At 47.4% G+C, this 21,190-nt stretch overlaps 1 protein-coding gene across 1 annotated transcript in view; it reads right to left on the reverse strand.

Annotated features, from left to right (window-relative positions):
- Positions 1 to 21,190, reverse strand: part of CTBP2 (C-terminal binding protein 2) — a 156,287-nt gene that overhangs the window by 100,874 nt on the left and 34,223 nt on the right. The window lies entirely within an intron of this gene.

Genomic DNA, 21,190 nt, shown 5'->3' on the forward strand with positions numbered 1-21,190 from the left:
GCTATGTGGGGCAAGAAGGAAATATTCCGTGTCATCAGTGGCTCGAACCACTTCCTACACACAGAGAACTGCACAAGGGACAGACAGGGAAGTTGACCCTTGGGGGCAGGGCAGAAATGGCTGATGCCTAGGCAGTGTGCACACCCAGGCATCTTTTCTGTGGCTTTTCCTTGATGAGCAGGCAGATCCCCAACTCTGATATTGCTATGTTAACTGGAGTGTCCTGGTTTTAAGGTAGAATTTCTTGAGCCCCACCAGTAAAGAGAGGGGTAGGCATAATAGAGGAGTTGCTTCAGATGACCCAACCTGTTCCAGCCCATCACAGCCTCAGGATTCAAATGGTAGATTAACAGAAGCAAAGCATGGAATGACTAACCAGCTTCCCAGTGGCCTTTGGAAACAATGGGGGGGGGGGTCACCTCTTGGCATCTGGTCCCTGAGACACCTTCCTGCCTAGTTAAGATGCAAATCACTAAGAGGAGTCACTGGGTCTACAGACCCTCCCATTCTCCATTCAGAGGAAAACGCCTGCCTATAACTACATGGATGATGCAGGTTGATTCTGAAAAACCACTGGGTCGGGGGAGGTAGCCGTGCAGCCAAGGTTGGGTCTTATGTGCCAAAGGTCAACCATGCCAGAAAGTAAGTTGCTCCCAATTGTATGTGTGTACAGGATCCAGGCAGGAAGAGATGCAGGGGATGGGCATGCAGACCACCAGCACCTGCAACACTAGCAGGTATGGGCAGATGGAGTGTCAGTGGTCCCAATCCTCTAGTGACATATTTACTGACCATCAAAGACAGCGAGAAACCGACTCGACTCCATGACGTGGTGGGAGCTTGCTCTGCAAACTCCTATCCACACTTCAAAGCCCATCTCCTGGGTATCTTCTGAAACAACCTTCTTACTGACTGCCAGGCCACTGTGTGCCCTCACCATCTTCAGGTTTCTAAACACTAAGGGCCTTGATCACATGTCTACAATGGAAGAGGAAACTAAACCCTGTAAACCACGGAACATACATTCCTTGGCTAGTGCTCTTTTCCCTGCTAGACTTAAGGACTTCCTATTTCTTTCCATCACTAGGGCTGAGCACAGTAGACAATCAAATGAACATATAAACAAAGAACTCCCTCCCTGGAAAAAAAAAAAAAAAAAAAAAGGAAATGGGTCAGGAAAGGATATGTACCAACTTCCTTTTGGAAAAGAGAAAATTTAAAAGAGCAGAGTCATCATGCTACCATCTACTGATCTCGGGGCACAGATTCAAACATCCTCTGGGCCATCTTTGAACTACTTCTCAGTTACAAAACGTGACCAACGAGGGTACAGAGACGGAGGCACCACAGAGATGACACTTCATCAAACTATAAGTGGGAAATTCAGAGGTACCTGCAGCCCGGCGAGCAAGCAGTGACAGCTTTAGTTAGTGGATTAAGAACATTCAAAGGCTTGGAAAACTGTCAGAGTCTTTAAAGCAAATGCCCATTGTTACTGGAAGGGCGAGAGAACTTAAGACTGGAGCGGTAGCAAAGCAGAACACTTGTGACAGATGCACGGCGTGCCGTGCCCTGCAGGTTCGCCAGGGGAGAGTTTCCTGGCAGGGTTTGACTCGGAACTTCCACAAGCACACAACAAGATGCAGGTATAACTTAGCTGATTAAAATCACAGCACCCACGGGGGTTCAGCATTCAGGCTGCACCTTGGCACGTAATGCCAGCCAGCCAGCAAGCTCCCTGTCCAGTTGTCAGCTCGGCTCCAACGGCCAGAGGACTTCCTCCAGGTCTGCAGCACCCCCACTGCAGTGAGTGTTCGCACATGCCTGCACACATGTGACATAAACACGCATCTCAGGAAAGGCCAGGTAGTACCCAGAGCCCCAGGGAGTTGCAACCACTCATCACAGGGGGTTGTTTTCCACACCTTGTCAGCTACTGTCATGTTGGCTGGACTCATGGCGACCCCACGCACAACGGAAACAAATGGGGTCCGGTCCTGTGCCACCCTCATGATTGGTTGCAGGTCAGACCACTGTGATCCATAGTTCTCACTGGCTGATACCCACAAGTCGATCACCAGGCTCCTCTTCCTAGTCCCTTGGACTCTGGAAGCAATACTGAAGCCTGTTTAATACCATAACATGCAGGCCTCCATCACAGATGGGCAGTGGCCAATCAAACCTGGGTCTCCCACGTGGTGGTGGTGGCGGTTAAATACGGTGGTGTCAGTTCTAAGCTACAGCACCCCTGTATAGGGTTTCTGAGGAACGGTTGGTGAGCCTGAACCACCAACCTTGCGGTTCAAACTGACCTTGCAGTCCAGCTCATTAACCCACAGCACTATACCAGGACTCCCACATGGCAAGTGGAAATTTCTACTACTAACCCACTTGCTTAAGAAAGATCCAGAATTCTGCACCGCATCTCCAACTACAGCGAGGGACATGCAGAGACATCAAGTCAGTTCTGACTCACCACCATGCTGTATAGGGTTTCAAAGGAGCAGCTTGTGGGTTTGAACTGCTGACTTTGTGGTTAACAGTCCAGTGTTTATCCCACAGTGACACATTAGGACTCTGAAGGGTTATGGTGGTGGTGGTTGTGTGCCATCAATTCTGCAAATCTTTAACAGAAGCAGAAAGCCTCATTTTTCTCCTATAGAGCAGCTAGTAGAAAGAGCGGGAGCAGAAAACAGTATCTTTCTCCTGTGGACCTGCTGACCTTGAGGTTAGCAGCCCAACTCGTACCCACTATGCTACTAGAGCTCCTTGTTATGGGCTGTGGAGTCGGTTCTGACTCATAGCGACCCTGTACAGGGTTTCCGAGGCTGTAAATCTTTAAGGGAGCAGAAAGCCTCATCTTTCTCCCGTGGAACAGCTGGGAGTTTCAAACTGCCGACCCTGATTCGTAAGCACCACGCTACCAGAGCTCCTTAGCAGAGTAAAAATGGAGGGTCCACAGTAGTGAACCCCAACCAAGTGCCTTACCAGCCCCCACTGACACCCTCCAGCTGTTAGGAAGAACACTTGCAGACCATGGTGTGTTTTCCGTATGCTGGTGTGGGAGAGTGTATGTATGGTGTGTGCATTGTGTTATCTGTGCCCGTGGTGTGTTTTTTTTAGTGTGTGGTATGTGTATGGTGTGACTGTGTGTGGGGAGTGGTGGTAGATATGTGATGTGTTGGCGTGTGTATATTGTGTGTCTCTGTGCACATGTCTAGACTCAGTAACTCGTCCCCAAATACTGGATTGTCAGGCAGGAAGCAGGTGTTCCTCTGGTTTGTTCTCCAAAGACAACCAAGAAAACCACAATGTCCGCCGGTGAACAGACGTGCATCTCACATGGGAGCAGACTGAACATGGCATATCTGAAATACCGTCACCCTAGGAATCCTGGTGTGGAGCTGTGGGTTAATGTGCCAGCAAAGCCATTTGAACTGCAAGGTCGGCGGTTCAAGCTCACCAGCTGCTCCTCGGAAACCCTATACAGAGTCGCTGGTAGCGTAGTGGTTACGAATCGGGCTGCGAACCTTAAGGTCAGCGGTTCGAAACTACCAGCCGCTCTGCGGGAGAAAGATGAGGCTTTCTACTCCCGTAAAGATTTACACCCTCGGAAACCCTGTACAGGGTAGCTATGGGTCGGAACCGACTCGATGGCACTTAACAACAACAACAACAATCACCCAGAACTCCAGTGCCTAAGAAGCGAACCCTGCTAGTTAGTGTTGAAGCAACTCTTTATTGTTGTTAAGTGCCTTCAAGTCCGGAAAAAAACCAGCAACCAGAAAGAGAATTCTGACCATGTTCCTATGCAGCGCCCCACCCTGTTTCCAGTGAGATGAAATCAACATTTCTAATACTTGTTTATAGTCTCCCATGTCCTAGAGTTTCAAAAGGGGGGGTGGGGGGTGGGGGGTGAGACCTGCCCTCAAGGTAGGAATTTTACATATAGTTTCTGTTGAGTGAATGTTTATGGAAAAATTATAATATTAAATATGTTCTGCTGGTTTTAATTTTTAAGAATGTAAAAAGGCCTCACTGCCAAGAGTTGGGAACTCTTGTGTTCACATTATCAGGACAGCCAGAGGAAAACTAGAGAAGACTTGGAGCTCAGCCACTTTTTAAAGGAAAATAAAATAGGACCGTTTCCCAGTGTTGTCTCAGACGTAGCCAATTTTGTCCATTCCTTCACTCCATCTCTTGCCTTTTTACTTTTACGCTGCGGGCAGGGAGGCGGAGCAACTCCACCCTGGAATCACAAGCTGGCTTCCCTCCTCCACCTCCGTGGGCTCCACACCCAAGAAACTGGCAGGGTGAGTGTGTGCCAGCTGGGAGACTTGGCAACCACCAGAAATACATACATGAACAGCGAATGGATAGATGGGTGCTCAGGGCTGGTGCGGGCCACATTTCAAAGATGTATATTAAAAAAAAAAAAAAAAAGTGGATGGATGAGCAGCTGCCCCCACACCACGTCATTTTGCACAGCCAGGCTGTATTCCCACACCCCAAACTGCCCAGCCGGCTGTGGATGGAAGCAGCTGGCCTGGGCAAGATGACACAGAGGATCTCAGGAACCCTGGCTGTAAGTCTGAGCTGGACAGGCTGTCATTGACTGAATCAGCTCCCCCGAAAAATGTGTCAACTTGGCTGAGCCACAACTGTCACTGGCTTGGTTAGGGAGTGACGTAATTTGGCAGTTACGTAGTGATGTCATCACCCTATGATGTCATCAGTCACTCGGCTGTAAGGAGGTTAGGGTAAGATACAGTAGACCAGGTCTGATGTAAGGGGAAGTGTGACTGGAATCACCCTTTACAAGAGATTAGAGAAAATGGCAACCTCAGTATCACCAAGAAAAAAAGAGTCTGGGGAACAAGGTGTCTTTCGGAGCCCAGGGTCCTGCACTGGGAACCTCCCTAGACTCAGGAGAAGACTGATGGAGAGACAGACTCCCAAGGACCACCGGGCCCACAGCTGTTAAGAAAAAAGGACCTTTCCTAAGTTGGTAGCGTGACTTTGGACTTCTCATGCCCTGACCTGTGTGAGAAGACATTTCTGTGACAGAATCCTCTTGGGTTCTTTCTGTGATGACAGCACTGGAGACCAAAGACAAAAGTTGGGACTAGACGTGGGGGCTGCTCTGAGAGAATCCCTAAGATGTGGAAGCAGTTCTGAAAACGCTGGGTTAGCTGTTCTCAAGGCCCCTTGGCCGATTCCCCAGGGCCCCCTCCCTCCTTTTTCACCCTTCTTTCTTTTTTAAGTAATCTGTCTGATTTTCAGTGTCTAACAGTTAAAGCCTAGACTTCCTTTAAGAAACTGTTGGTGGACTTACGGCATCAGAGGCAACTCTGATAACACTGGAGATGGTGCTGACGGCGCAGAACCAAGAGCAGCCAGCGTCAAGAGGACTGAGGGCCTTCAGGCTGAGGCTTACTGGCTCTTGGCACTCATTACAAAACGAATGAACTTTGTAACACTTGCCTGAGCAGAGCAGGGTCTGAGACCACTCAAGAAGTCTGAGGCACCCAGAGGCCAAGGAACTAGGAAGTAGAGCTTCCTGGGTCTCAAAGGGGTGACTTTGGGGGCCATGACTTTTTAGGTTTTACAGGGTGTCTGCGTTTCAGAGGCAGATCTTCACAACTGGATTCCAGAATGTGGAGCTGTCCTTAATTAGCTCCAGGGGGAAGGGGCTACCCCCCTGCCCAAACAGCAGAAGACTGGGGCCTTGCCAGAGCTGAGGGGGTGGGTGGGTTCTCACTTGGCTGGAAGAGGAAAATGGAGCGACACACACACTCTTCACCCAGAACCCAGAGAGCATGGCCAGTACCCAGAATCTGGAGGACAAGGTCACTGCCCAGATGGTCTCTGAGAACAGAGGATTATTCTCAAGCCTTCAGATAGAAAATAAATTGTACTGCTGGGTTTTCCTCGTCTTTTACCCATTATTCCTTCTTTCCCTTCAATTTCTCCCATCTGTAATGGCAATGTTTACCTTCTGCCTCTTCCACCACTGTACTCTGGGAGCAGGGAACTTGTGTTCTAGATTCAGATAAAGAGGAATTTTCCTCCAGGACAGAACTGGGGCCTGGAGTAGATTTAAGACTTTTAAGACAATATGATGAAGTGAAAACACTTGGCAGGTGGCATGGGACATGAAAATACAGGTTAAATGGAAACCAAGTACAAAACAAAGACTAGCCCAGGTCATCAGATTTATACTTGCTTTTAAATTATTCTTAAAATAATGAATTTCATGTTTAGTATAAGCATATATACATGAGACCAAAATGACAACTAAGGTGTTAAAAGACATTTCTGCACGCTAGGAGGAGCCCTGGTGATATACCAGTTAAGTGCTTGGCCGCTAACCAAAAGGTCAGCAGTTCGAACCCACACAACAGCTCCACAAAAGACATGCTGATCTGCCAAGAAAGTCCTATGGGGCAGTTCTACTCTGTCACATGAAGCCCCTTAAAGTAAAAAATTCATTCAACGGTACCAAGCAACAACAAAGGGGACTTTAAAATGTTTTTCAGATCATAAAAAGCATTTCGGAATCATTTTGTTTTCTTCCTATTTTCCAACAGCCGGAGAGGTGCGCGCTGAGGGTGCTTTGGGCTCCTGGCAGGGGGGGGCCGAGTGTAAGCCAGGTGGTGCGTGCGGAGCAGAGACGAAGCCACGGGGCCACTGCCTTCGTTTCTGGTCACATTGACACTGCAAAACAGCCCTGAAGTAACAGCTGCTCTAAACAAGGTGGGCTTTGATAAAAGGGGCCCATATCCAATGAGGAAGGCCATCCTAACATCCTAGTTAAATCTGGGACAAGCCAGAGTTGGAAACTACAGCAATAGAACCACAGTCTCTAAGGGGCACTCCCAGCACATGCTCCCAGAATCTGCTGGATGAACCACCCAACATTGATTTGATCCTGACTCATGGGAACCCTGTAGTTAGAGTAAGTAGAACATCCCTGTAAGGGTTCTGAGACTGTAAATCTCTACAGGAGCATACAGCCTTGTCTTCTCCCTCTGTGGGTTTGAACTGCTGATTTTGGGGCTAGCAGTCCAATGCTTAAGCATTACGCCACCAGGGTTCCTATGCTGGAAAGGACAGACTCAGGTTAGCCATGCCCGCCTATTGGTAAGAAGCCTTCTTAGTGGGCCTCATTCTTGGCCAGAAATTAAAATGAGCAGGCAAGATGATGTAGTAGGAGGTGACGTTGTGACGTGCAGTCAAGTCGGTTCCGACTCGTAGCCACTCTGTATAGGGTTCTCCAAGGAGCAGCTGGTGGGTTCCCACAGCCATCTTTTGTTCTAGTGCTTTAGCCTACAGCGCCACCATCAGGACTAAGAATTAAATGGCCACATCCATATCTCTGAATCAGACAACTCTGTGTATCAATGGGCTTTACAAAGAACACCAACCAGTAGCCCCAACCGGGGACAGATCTCTGGATGATGTCACCCCAAAGGTCTGAATGAAGACCTGAGTCCAATACCTATTTCCTCTGGGGCTAACAAGCCACATTTAGGAATAAATCAGGGGCACTAAAACTTTCAACCTCAAAAACATCCCCTGAAGCCTTCTTCAAACCAAACAATAGCTGAACTAGTACAAAATGCCTGCCTTGAGCGTTATGTTTTTTAAAGGTCTGCAAGGGATCAAACTGACAATAACTTGAAAGGAACCTCAGGGGCTTGTGAGTTTGCTCACGGGGGAGGAACAACACAGGAAAGGAGCTGGAGAATGGAATGTTGCACAAACTCAAGAATGTAATCAGTGTCTACGAACTGCACATTTTACTGTGCACACTGCATTGTCAACAGCAAAAATAAATAAATAATAATAATAATACAATTGAATTTAAAAATAAAGAGTCTGGGAGCCAAGTGAAGATTCTAGGAGAGCATACATATCTCACCCAGAAAAAAGGAAACTGAGGCCCAAGGTCACCCAGGCCATCAGTGACAAGGCTGGCTGAAGTCAGCTGTTTGACTCAGTCCCTTCTATTCCCTACCTGATTATATTCACATGCGTGTAACACCCCGAGTCCCACTCCACCCCCAAGAGCTTGATTCCAACAACAGGACAGTCCCTTCACATCTGAGCAAGGGCCCCTCAGTCAAGGTGCTGTTCCTTGACCCCGAGAAGCCCAAAACAGGGAGAGACTAGCCTAGCACCCAACAATCCTAACCAGTCCCAGCTGCATGCTGAAACCCACAAGTGCAACACCACCGCCAGGGTCCCTTGTTGGGGTCCGGGTGTACATTCAATCCAGTCCATTCCCAGGTCCTGCCACCAACAGCAGGACCTGCCTTAATCCTGATCTAAGAAAAAAAAAACCCGCCACAGTGGCCAAGGAATACACAATTACCATGTACCGATTCCTGTGCACAGTTAGCACGAGGAGCCGGAACACATCCGTGTCCACACGCCACCTCTCAGCTGCATTTCATGACTTTTGAAAAGTATAAGTCATTTTTTCATAGGACATCCGTGTAGGTAATAATTCATAAATGCTGTCCTCACCCATGATGGATGGGAAGGACACACATACATTCCCAAAGCAGCACCAACTGTCTTCCAGAAAAAATGAAATTAAGATTCCCAAACTTGTCATCTTTCAGTTCTCACGACAACATACTGCCACCACTATCTATGGGCTCGGGCTTCCTTCTGCAGAAATCTTGCTAACACAGCCTTTACTCCTGCACCAAGCCACACCCCAATCAAGGTGCACCAAGCTAATCAACAAATCATCAGAACCCAACACAGGCAGACCCCAGAAATACTGCAGGTTCGCTTCCAGACCATGGCAATAAAGTATCACAATAAAAAAGCAAATTTTGGTTTCCCACTACATAAAAAGTAGATTTTACACTACACGAAATGCTGTTGGGAATAATCAAAATGTGACAGAGACTTGACAGAAGACATACTGCAGGGGAAACCGTACCCATAGACCTGCTCAATTAAAGGGTGCAAACAGCTTCAACTTGCAAACATAAAGCAAGATGTTATCTGTAATCCTTTACCCTAATTTTTGTTTTTTCACGTAACTCAGGTCGATATTCACCATGCAAAACTCTGCAGCATAGGTGAACAACACCCGTAGGGAGAGGGAGAGCCGTCTGCTGACTTCCCAAACCAGCCAAGCTACCGGGGTTCAAAACCACTCAAAGCAGCACCCCATAAAGGCTTGCTGCAGAGAAACTGAGCTGACATCTGAGCCAAAGTGTTGTCCTTGTCCCCTGACACAGAGAAATCCCAAACAGGGAGAGACTAGGCCAGCATGAAACCAACCAGGAGGTACCTGGTTTCTCTTGACAAGAAACAAGGGGAGAGTCAGCATCTCAGTCTCCATGATGTTTTTCAAATTTTTATTCTTATCCCAACATTATTGGATAAGATTGGTTCTAACCATCTTTGGGGGCAATATGCCCCTCAGTGATAAATAGGAGCCAATGATAGTTCATGTAACGTCAATTTCAAATGCCTACACTACATCTACGAAACATTCTTGAGATGGTGACTTTTCAGAAAGTGACCAGGTGAGTGGTGGGTAGGGGCTGGGAGAGAGCAGGAAGGCGATGGGGATTGTTAGAATAAAAGGACCAGAGCTTCAATATCTTGACTGAGGTGGTACATACGTGAGATCAAATTGTTTGATAAAAATCCAGCCATCTACACACACATATGTAACACTGCAGAGCAGTAACTTCGTCAATTTCCTGGCCGCTATACTGTTACTAAGTCTTTCGGAGATGTTACCACTGAGGGGGAGGAATGTAAATTGGTAAGTCAGGGAACCGCATGGGAAATCTACAACAAACCGAAACCTTGCTGGTTTCAAATGGATTCCAACATGCACCCAACACCATGTGATAGAGTCTAACTGTCGCAGAGTTTCCTAGGCTGAAATTTTTATGGAAGTGAACTGCCAAGTCTGTCTCCCTCGGAGCTGGTGAGTGAAGTTTTAACAGCCAACTGTTGAAACCTAAGTGGTTGAGTGTTTAAAACCATGGTACCACAGGGCTCTTCAGGTGAATCTATCTATTGATTCCCTCCTTTTTTATTAAGCTTTGGAATAGAGCTGACTGATTGTGGTCACCGTCTTCGGTGGTGTTTACCCAGGGGAGTAGTGTAGAATTGGATCTGCTGACAGTGCGCTGGGCTGGGATCAGGTTCCTTCTGTTACTGAGACCTAGGAGGAGCCTATCCAGGTTGTCAGCAGCTTCCACTCTCTCCTGAACCCTGACCTTCTCCCCTGGTGCCCACAAAGATGCTGGGCGCAGGCCCAGGCATTGAGCTCCCTCCCAGTAGCTGTCCGAGGCCCAGGGCAGAAGGCACCGTCCCTGGTCCAAACTGGGTAGAACCACCCAAGGGAAAGGTGAGAGCGCCAGAGCCGGGTGAGCAGGCTGCCTGTGCTGGGCACGCCAAGACCCCTTGACCTGGACTGAGCAGACAAGAGGCAGTCCCTGTGGGCTGGACGGCTTCCAAGACCCAGCTCACTTCGAAGTTGAGTTGGAATATTCTCCAAGATAACCTGGGCCAAATGAGTCACCTGCCCCAGAGCAGACGCAAAGACAAAGCCCTGCTTCTTGGGCAGCCTGGGGACCTGATGTCCCAGCATTCTCCAGCAGTCCTCTGTGACAACAATCTCGCTCATCAACCTCAAGGTCTTTGTGCTGCTCTGTTCTGTATCTGTCCTCCCAGATCCCCTGGGGTCTCCCATTTACGGAGAACTGGCAAGCTCACTTCCTGGTAACTCCCTGCTGAGTCAAAGAATCCCAAAGAAGAAATTCCAAGACAATCTGTCTTTCTGCCTTTATTGTCTTCAGATTCTATTTTTTTCCAATTCTTCTGATAGGACTATCTCCCAGCAACAATAAATACCCATCCTCCCCAAATGTTCCAAGTGTACTGATGAAATCTATTTCAGTAACAATATATATCTTTTTTTCCCAACTTCTATTCACTCAGAAAACTATACCGTGGGTTCAACTCCCCAACACTACCCGGCATCAAAGCTGCCAGAAACAGCCCACAACTCCTCCACTCACCTAAAAAGTACATTCTAAATAAATTAAATATATAATTTGATTAAGTATGTATTATGTCTTTGTGATGACATTTCAAATGCAAGTATTCATTTTCTTTTCTCAAAGAAAAACTCTTTCAAACATAATTGGAAGCTGTCAAACCCATCTGCAGTTTCAGATCTCTGGTTAACCACATACCTTCGTGAGGGGATGGCAGTGTTCTTTTAAATATGCAATTCCAAACAGGACGGGCGGAAGCCGGCCGGTATTACAACACCCACTGGCATTTATCCAGACCTCTACCCCGCTGCTCCCTCTTCAAAGACTTGCTCAGAGGATTGCTGTCAGTGCGGTTCACGGTGCGCCCCCAATCCCAAGCCCAGAGTAACTGGGTGACACTGTTAACCACGGGGCTCAGACACCAGCTCACATTCTTAGCACCTTAAGAGGGCAGTGCCTCTACTCCAATGACTTGCTGAATACCACGTAACCCAATTCTGACATCCCATCAGCAGCCCAAAATGTTTGACAGTGTTAATCAGATTCCAAGAAAACTTCTCAACTCTCCCTCCTAAATCAGTGACCTGCCCACTTATTCTGCCTTGGTAACAAACACCATGCTATATTTAAAACACAGAGCACAAATCTAGATTTCTTTTGAAACTCTAAGAAACACAGAGGCTGTACACCAGCCATCTTTCTTCTTTTCAATTTAAGGATTACCAATCAGCTCTGGTAGCATAGGGGTTACGAATCAGGCTGCGAACCACAAGATTAGCAGTTCAAAACTACCAGCTGCTCTGCGGGAGAAAGATGAGGCTTTCTGCTTTCATAAAGATTTACAGCCTCAGAAACCCTGTTCAGGGTCACTATGGGTCAGAACTGACTCGACGGCACTTAACAACAACAATCTTAGTATCAAATGTCTGATAACTTTGAACAGACTGTTGTCAGTTCCAGCTCACGGTGATCCTATGGACCACAGAACGAAACACTGCCCAGCCAAGCCCAGCCCCATCCTCACAATTGCTGCTCCGCTTGAGCCCATGCGCTGAACAGATGGGTACAGCGTATCGCACCAGACTTTGTAACAATGAAGCTGTTGTTCCTCCTAGTAAGCCCATGTGAAAGAATAGAACAGCCCCATAGGTTTTCTAGCATGTATTCTTCACGGGATCAGAACACCTGGTCTTTCTCCTGTGGGGTTGATGGGGACAGGCAGAGGATTGAAATGTTAGTCTTCTGGTGGCATTGTAGGATAAGCACTGGACTGCTAACCACAAGGTCAGCAGTTCAAATCCACCAGCCACTCCATGAAGAAATGTAAGGCTTTCTGCTCCCATAAAGTTTCACAGCCTAAGAAACCCTATACAGGCTGTCACTACGAGTCAGAAAAGACTTGATTATGTGGGTTTGATCATGTTCTAAGGAACCCTTAGAACCAACCAGGTGGATGAAGCACTGGGCTGCTAGCAATCTGCTGGCATAAAAATGACAGCCTCGGAAACTCCATCGGGCACTTCTACTCTGTCCATGGACGCAACCAACTCCAGGGCAGTGATTTGGGGTCCGGCCACATTCAAAATGGCTCAGGGCAGCCTCCTCAGCACCTGGCAGATGGACGTGCTCAGAGAACTGGAGACCAAGTAACTCAAGACCATGGAGCACGGGTGACAAGCACAGCCCAGTCAAGAGAGCAACAGGGATGAGAGTGCTTCCCAAAACACTTTACTGCAGACCAAGGACCAGCGTCTAATGAACACCAGAGGCAGCGTGTGTTCTCACGGGCTTTGCTAAGAATGGGAACCACAGCTCCAAGGGCTGTTACTGTTGTTAAGTTTGTGGGTTCCATCTGACTCATAGTGATAGGTTTCTGAGGAGTGGCTGGTTGAGTTTGAACTGCCAACCCTACAATTCAAATGGACCTTGTGGTCGAGCACTTATCCTACTGTACCACCCCAGGACTCTTATTACTCCCCCACCCCTAACTCTGATAAAGTAAGAGCAAGTCAGCTCCCCAGCCCTATCCCACCGATGACTGCACTAAAACCTTAAGGTGTTATCAAGACAGAATGTGCCAGTGGCTTCTCTGAAAGCACCATCACAATGCAGTCGGAGAGAGGTGGGAACCTTTTACCAAAGCTGCACTTGGGATGTTGGGGTGCGGTTAAGGCCAAGCTTCACTCAACGGCCACACAATGAAGACTGTGGGCAGGGAGCGGCCTGCGGGAACTACACTGAACCGCCCCAAGCCACATGGGCCTGGAGTCAGGAGACCTTTCTTGTGAACTTAAAGAAGGCATGTAACCTCTAGAAGGGAATGGCAGAGACAGGCCACCTCCCAGGTAACGGGATGCTGACTCAGGTTCTTAATTCCATCCTTAGATAGAGCCATCAGACTCAATGGCAAAAGTCAGTTCTTGAAAGACAGACACCTGTATGTGGAAAAGGAAGCATTCTTCTTTGGGTCTAGGCCATCTCCCTTCCTCAGGGGTACACTCTGAGAAGAGCAAGTAAACAGCTACCTGAGAGAACAGACCCCTGAAAGCCCACATGTGGTCAGCTCCAATGATGCAGACTGGGAAAGACAGACAGCTGTGAGAGGGACTGAATTCCACAGAAGGGCTAGCTAAGTCCAGGGTCAATAAAGTGACTCAACTGTCCTCCTCAGTCTGTTGGACCCTTCAGCTGGTTCCCACAGCACAACCTCCTCTGTTGCTAACCAACTCAAGGGCTGTCTGTTTCCCCTAAACTCAGAAAGGGAGTAATCCAACTGAAAGCAGTAAACTGCCCTGAAATTTGCATTTGTTTTTGTTAGGATTTCTGTGATGAACTCTGGTCCTTCAACTCAGAGGAACCCTGGACAGAGCTTCCAAGAAGCAGCTGGTGGTTTGAACTGCCTGCCTTGTGGCTAGCAGTCCAGTGTTGACCCTACAGTGCCACACCAGGACTCCATCACCCCTTATGTTGTTGCTGTTAAATGCCATTGAATCGGTTTCGACCCACAGCAACCTTGCAGAGGGTTTCTGAGGAGTGGCTGGTGAGCGTGAACCGCCGACCCTGCAGTTCAAACTGACTTCGCAGTCCAGTGCATGAACCACAGCGCCACACCAGGACTCTTCTATACCATCCTGTTTATTGAGTCCTCTAAGCACTTGCTCGAAAGAGGTAGGATATAAATAAATAACAGAAATCCACTCAAGTGGTCACACTAGTAAGGCTATAAAAAACAAGCCTCTGGAAGTCACGGGCCCAGGTCAACCTGGTGACATGGATGCAGCCTCCCCAGACCTGGGCTCATCTACATCACCTGCATCAACGTCCTTACATCAGCACCAACCCAACACGCATATGCTGACCCTGCGAAGGCTCCAAAACCAACTTCCTTCTGTCACGGAAACAAAAACAGTGGGCACAGACTACACAGAACCAGCAGAGGCTGATTCCCTCTCCCTCCTAACACACTCCTGTGGAACATCAATGAAGAAACAGAAGGGAGGAGGCAGGGGGATAAAACAAAACATCAATAATCATTCTGCGTACCCAGGAAAGCCATAAAAGTAGCTCCCTAAATACAGAGTACTTTTTCTAAGATTGAACTCGGAAGCCCACCTCCAGCAGAACCCGCAGTGGACCCTTGGGACATAACGTCTCGGAAACTAACATCTCATGGGTTTGGGGTAGAAATGCCACCTTGCCCTGATTCTCTGACACAAGTTCTGATTCCATCTAGTCAAACTCAATGATCAAAGCCAGTTCTCAAAAAGAAAAGTTAAGCCTGTGTGGAATGAGCTGTCCCACCCAGGGTACCACCTTTACCTGTTAATCATTTTAATAACAGCTTCCCATTCCATAAAGGCATACCTTGTTTTGCTGTGCTTCGCAGATACTGTGGTCTTTAAATATTGAATGTCAAGAGCAAGTCTATCAACATCCAAAAATCCCCCATGCTCACTCAGTGTCTTTGTGTCCCATGTTGGTCATTCCCACAATACTGCAGACCTTTCCATCACAGTGCAGCACACGTAACTGACTGCCACAGTGTGTAAACCAAAATAAATCACGCGATTCACTTTGCTGCAACATTTGCTTTATTGTCGTGGTTTGGAACCGAACACATGACAGTTTGTTCTAACGTCTGCAGAATTATGCCTACATTGAAAAAATACCTGGGCATGAGGTTCTTATACACACACACACACACACACACAAAATTACAAGGGATTTTGTTCTCAGGTACTTCCTTCACAAAACTGAGCTGTCTAGACAGTGGGTGAAATAAGCGCATCATCTTCTGTTTTATAAAACTAAACACACACTGACTTTGTGAACCAGCAATTCCATTTCTAGGAATTTGCCCAAGAGAAATGAAAACTTATGCCCACACCACAAAGACAAATCTAACAATGCCTGTAGCAACCATAGTCTGAATAGCCTGAAGCTGGAAACAAATCAAGTTGGTTCATCAATCAATGAATGGAGAAACCATGCTATGAAAATCTACCATGGAAAACTACTCAGCAATTAAAAAGGAACCAGTTATAGAGACAACATGAAAAATCTCAAATACATTCTCCTGAATGAAAAAAGCCTTTTTATACAAAAAGGTACATACTGTTTAATGTCCACATGGACATACATAGTGTACAAATTGATCGCTCCAAGGGAGGATGAGGCTTTTCCCTCCTGTAAAGATTTACAGTCTATACAGGCATTCTTTGAGTCAGAACCAACTTGATGGCATAAAATAAACAAAATACTTATGTGCATATATAATGTATATATATACATTATATATGCATATATATAATGCAAGACTTTGTCTCACATATTTTGGACATGTTACCTGATGGAGCCTTAAAGTGTTCAAGAGCAAAGTTATCAGCAGTTTCAGGACTAAGGTGCGCCTGACCCAAGCCATGAAGTCTCATATGCATGTGACAGTGGACAACAAATAAGGAAGACCATAGAAGAATTGATTCATTTGAGTTACGGTGTTAGAGAAGATTATTAAAGTACCGTGGATTTTCAGAAGAGTCAATCTATGTTGGAAGAAGTGCTACCAGAAGGCTCCTTAGAAGCCAGGATGGTGAGGTTTCATCTCTCATACTTCAGAAATGGTATCAGGAGAGACTATTCCCTGAAGCAGGATAAAGTGGGGCGTCACCAACAAAGGGGAAGACCCCCAAGGAGAAGGACTGGCACCGGAGCAGCAGCACTGGGCTCAAGCAAAACAACGGTTGCAAGGATGTCAGAGGACCGGGCAGTGTTTCCGTTCTGTTGTGCACAGATTCGCTGACTCAATGGCACCTAACAGAAACCAGGTTGGGCCAAGTCCTTGGAGAAGGGAGGCATGAAGGAGAGGGGTTGACACAGTGGCTGAAACAATTGGCTCTGACATAGCCATGTGAGGACGGTACGAGACTGGGTAGTTGATATGTATTCTATTGCAGGCAAGGTCCTATTGAGTCCGAACCAACATTATGGTACCTAACAACAACATATAGAATTCAAGAACGGGCAAAATTAACCTTTGGTGGAAAACATTCTACCAGTGGTTACCTTGGCTGCCCCTGGGTATTCAGAGAGGTAGGAACGGGACAGATGGGAAATGGAATTTTCTGAGGTGGTAGTGTATGCCACGTCCTGAGGTACCCACACGTACATGCCTGTCAGTCACATGCCTGCCTATAACACTGCCTATTATCCTCTTGCCCCTTCCTAACCATCTCCATTCCTATCTCCTTCAACACTTTTCCAGCAACTTTTACATCAACCGAGAGCAAAACCACAAGAAATCCACAAGTGTGTGGTTAACCGCCTCTTCTGCCCTGATATCAGAACTGGATGGCACCACGCTATCACTACTGAATGTTTAGACCAAAGATTCTAGTGGAATCCTGATCAAAAGGGGGAACATGAAGAACAAAATGTCAAATTGTCATGGAAGCCAGACTTTCTGGAGTCACTGAAGTTGGAAGAACACCACCATCCCCCTGAGTTAATTTTTAAACCCAAACCAAAAATATTCCCTTAAGTCTTGAAACCAGATATCCTGCCTTGAGCACACAGCCCTACACAGGATCAAGTGATAAGAGTTAAGTGGAGATGGAGGCAGAGACGATGACGTGGAGAGATGGAGTGGTTGGGAACCCTAGACCCAGGGAGGGAGAGGGGCTGTGTGCTGATGACCGGGAGGTAGGCTTGCAGGGCATACCCATTGGTTCATTTATGATGTATGGAGGGGTTGTAACCATGGCAATGAAACGATATACGATAAGATGAATGTAAAGGCTAATGTTCTCCCATGTAAACTATCACATAATTTACGAGAGAGAAGCAGCTTGTTAGAGACAGTGAGTTTGGAAAGGAACGATTTAGAAAAGGAGAATGGCTGCACAATTCAGAGGAGGCAATCAGTGTCTCTGTATTGTTTAGGTAGCCACTGAACTGGTTAAAGTTTCCCAAAGTGCCACCATGTCGTAAAGACTGGGAAGCAAATCAAGTGGTTGGTTGTTTAGTTGGTTCCGAGTCATAGTGACAAGATTTCTGAGGCTGTAAATCTTTACAGGGGAGTCCTGGTGTGGCACTGTGGGCTAATGCGTCAGACTGCAAAGTTGTTTGAACTGTAAGGTCAGCAGTTCAGCTGCTCCTTGGAAACCCTATACAGGGTCGCTATGGGTCGGAATCGACTCAACAGCACTTAACAACAACAAATCTTTACGGGAGCAGAAAGCCTCATCCTTCTCCCACAGAACAGCTGGTAGTTTCGAACTGCTGTCCTTGAGGTCAGCAGCCTGACTCGTAACCACTGTATGATATATATAGCTACAGGTCGAGTCCATAAACTATTGTTGTTGTTAAGTACCGTCCAGTGGGTTCTCATTCAGTGACCTTGTATAGTGTTCGTGTTTCTGAGTAAGCTGGCGAGTTTGAACATGGAAATGGACTTTGTGGTTGGTCCAGTGCCTAGCCACTGCAGGACTTCAATAACCACTGTGGTTGTGCCATGGGGCCATTTCCAACTCACATGACCCTGCAGTCCAGTTATCCCACATCGCTACACCAGGTCATCCTGAATCACAAGGTCGGCAGTTCAAACTCACCTGCCACTCCTTGGGAGCTCTGTACAGGGCTGCTATTAGCTGGAACTGACTTGACTACACTAACAACCATTGAAAATGGAATCCTAGTGTGGCACTGCAGGACCACATCTGGGTCGCATTCCAGCCCGATGGGCTCTTTCTAAAGCCCAGGTAAACGCCATTGTGATGACAAGAACTGCAGAATGGGAGTGTCCCACAGTGCTTGAGGGAGGGGGAAACACCCCTCCCCAAATGCTGGTGCCAGTGGACCCCAACCCTCCCCCACCCCCTTTGGAACAGGCCGCAGAATACCAAGCTCCTGAAACTCGGCTGCTGTTTGATGCTGTGTCCCCAAGTCAGACTTCTGAAGCTACGTTCCTGTGCAGGTCACACCTGGACGGTACTTACAAGTCTCTCTGTTACCCAAAAGCCTTTTAAAGTATTAAGTGGAAAAGACAGATGCAATATCCTGGTGAAAATACAGCATGTGGACATTCTGCAAGGTCAGTGGCATGTTCCCTTCATTTTCATTACTGACGCTTCACCCCTGGTAGAAGCTGTGGTACAAATGAAACCATTTAAAACGGGTTGCTATGGTGTGGGATCAACAGCAGGGAGATTGGTATTTTGGTGTGGGGCTGCAAGAGATCCCTGGTTGTGCTGTGGATAAAGGGCTGGGCTGTGCACCAAAAAGCCAGTGGTTGGACAAAAGGAAGGCAGTGATTTATTTTACAGTCCAGGAGCGAAAGACCCTGGGACCATCAAGGGAGAAGTGCAGAGAGCGGGACCCTACCCAGAGAAGCAATTGATGCCAGAGATGGAGGCAGAGACGATGACGTGGAGAGATGGAGCAGCTGGGGACTCTGGACTCAAGGAGGGAGAAGGGCTGTGTGCTGACGACAGAGAGGCAGGCTTGCAGGGTATACCCTTTGGTTGTTTGATGATGCATGGAGGGGACTGTAATCACTGCAGTGAAATGAAATATGATAGGATGAATGTAAAGCTAATGTTCTCCCATGTAAATTATCACATAATTCACAATAATAACTTAAAAGGAAAAAAAAAATTACTATAGAAGTAGAACTGAAAAAAAAAAAAAAGTTGGTGGTTGGAACCCACCCGCTGCTGCTCCTCAGGAGAGACATGACGCAGTCTGCTTCTGAAAAGAATGTTTTGTTAAATGTCATCAAGTCGATTCTGGCTCATAGTGACTCATACAGGATTTCCGATGAGTGGCTGGTTGGTTTGAACCACAGACTTTGTGGTTCTCAGCCCAGTGCATGTCCTACAGTGCCAACAGTCCTCTGTAAAGATTGTCGCTGTCAAAGTCAATTCCAACCCAAGGCGACCCTGTACAGGGCTGAAAACTGCATGGGACAGTTCTGCTTTGTCTTATAAGCTCGTAGTGATACGGAAGCGACTTATTGACAGTGGACTTGGTTTTGGGGTGTTATGAAACAAGAGGCACCACAGCCTCCTCAAGAAAGCTCGACCTTGGATCCACAGGCTCCTGCAAGTCCACACGTACAGCTGTCCCCCATCAGAGGAAACACCCGGGCACTTCCCCCAACCCACTTTATTTTAAATTCAATGTGCTCATTCTGGTCCTTCCAAAAGCAGATGCCAAGATGGCATTCACTGTGCATAGCTTCCTGGGAAGAGAGCTGGACAAGGGCTGTGCACATATACAGGTGGGTACTGAGAGGACTCCCGCGTGTGGCTGTGCACATATACAGGTGGGTACTGAGAGGACTCCCACGTTTGGCTGTGCATATATACAGGTGGGTACTGAGAGGACTCCTGTGTGTGGCTGTGCACATATACAGGTGGGTACTGAGAGGACTCCCGCGTGTGGCTGTGCACATATACAGGTGGGTACTGAGAGGACTCCCGCGTGTGGCTGGGAACAGATACAGTGAGGGAACCCCATGTCACATTCAGGACCAGTGACATTCCCAGAAGGAGAAGATCAGCAGGGGCACATGCTCACGACCACCACACAATACCAGCTCAGCTACAATGCCACAAGCCAGGGCTTCCTTCTGAACATCTTCGTCGTTTGCCAGGTACCCACAGCAATTAGGTGGATGCCGTTCGGCAGGTGAGAGGCAATTTGCAGCAGGAAATTCTCAGGCATGGTCAGGTGGCAGGCTCCCCATACAAGAGAGGGTGGGGGGAAAACAGACCTTTAGGACTTATCAAATTAAGTGGACATAAATAAAAACATAAAAGTGTGAGGTAAGGCTGGTGAATGGGAGATGTTGCCTAGTGACTGAAACAGGGCATGAGACAGGAGAGAGGCGGTGGAGGTTGGTTTTGATGGCCTTAGCAGTTAATCAACGACTGAAACCCACTGTATAAATTATGCTAACACAATTTGCTCTAACAAACAAATCCATAAAATGTTGATCAGCTCCAGTATTCCCTATGAGAGGACGAGTCTTCATTGAGCACACGGTCACTAGGTGAGGCAGGGTCCTTCCCGAGACTGCTGGACTTGCTCTGCCTGGTTACCACTTAATGGGAGGAAAACCAGCTAAGGCACACTCCTCTCGTAACTGCTTCAGCCCGGAAGTGACATATTCCCACCCACAGTGCACTGGGAAGAACAATCATGAGCGTGGTGGCTAAGCAGCCCCTTCCAGCAGCAACTCCCCACCAACAGAAAGGACACATCTGGTCCCCCAACACATTCACCTTGCACGACGATCCCAAGGCAGGCTTACTTTGGGAGTAATTATAGCACACAAAATCCCAGGTCATCTGACCCCTGCAGCACCACATCTGAAGAGAGATGCCAACAACTCTATAAATACATCTATTAAACCCTCTTGTGACCGCAGGACCAAACCCTTAAAGAACAAGTTTGGTCACAGCTACACTTTGCCAACCGACCAAAGTAAGTTCCTTGGTTAGAAAATGCCAAACTCAAACATTGATGCTTGCAAAATATTTTCAGGTTCATGAACTCTAAGACAGCACTATCAAATTGTAGATCCAGCGCTGAATTAATAATCGCTTTAAATGATGATTAATTATTAAAAATCACTCAGATTTTTA

This window comes from Chrysochloris asiatica, unplaced genomic scaffold, assembly GCF_000296735.1.
Source record: "Chrysochloris asiatica unplaced genomic scaffold, ChrAsi1.0 scaffold00105, whole genome shotgun sequence".
Taxonomy (NCBI): domain Eukaryota; kingdom Metazoa; phylum Chordata; class Mammalia; order Afrosoricida; family Chrysochloridae; genus Chrysochloris; species Chrysochloris asiatica.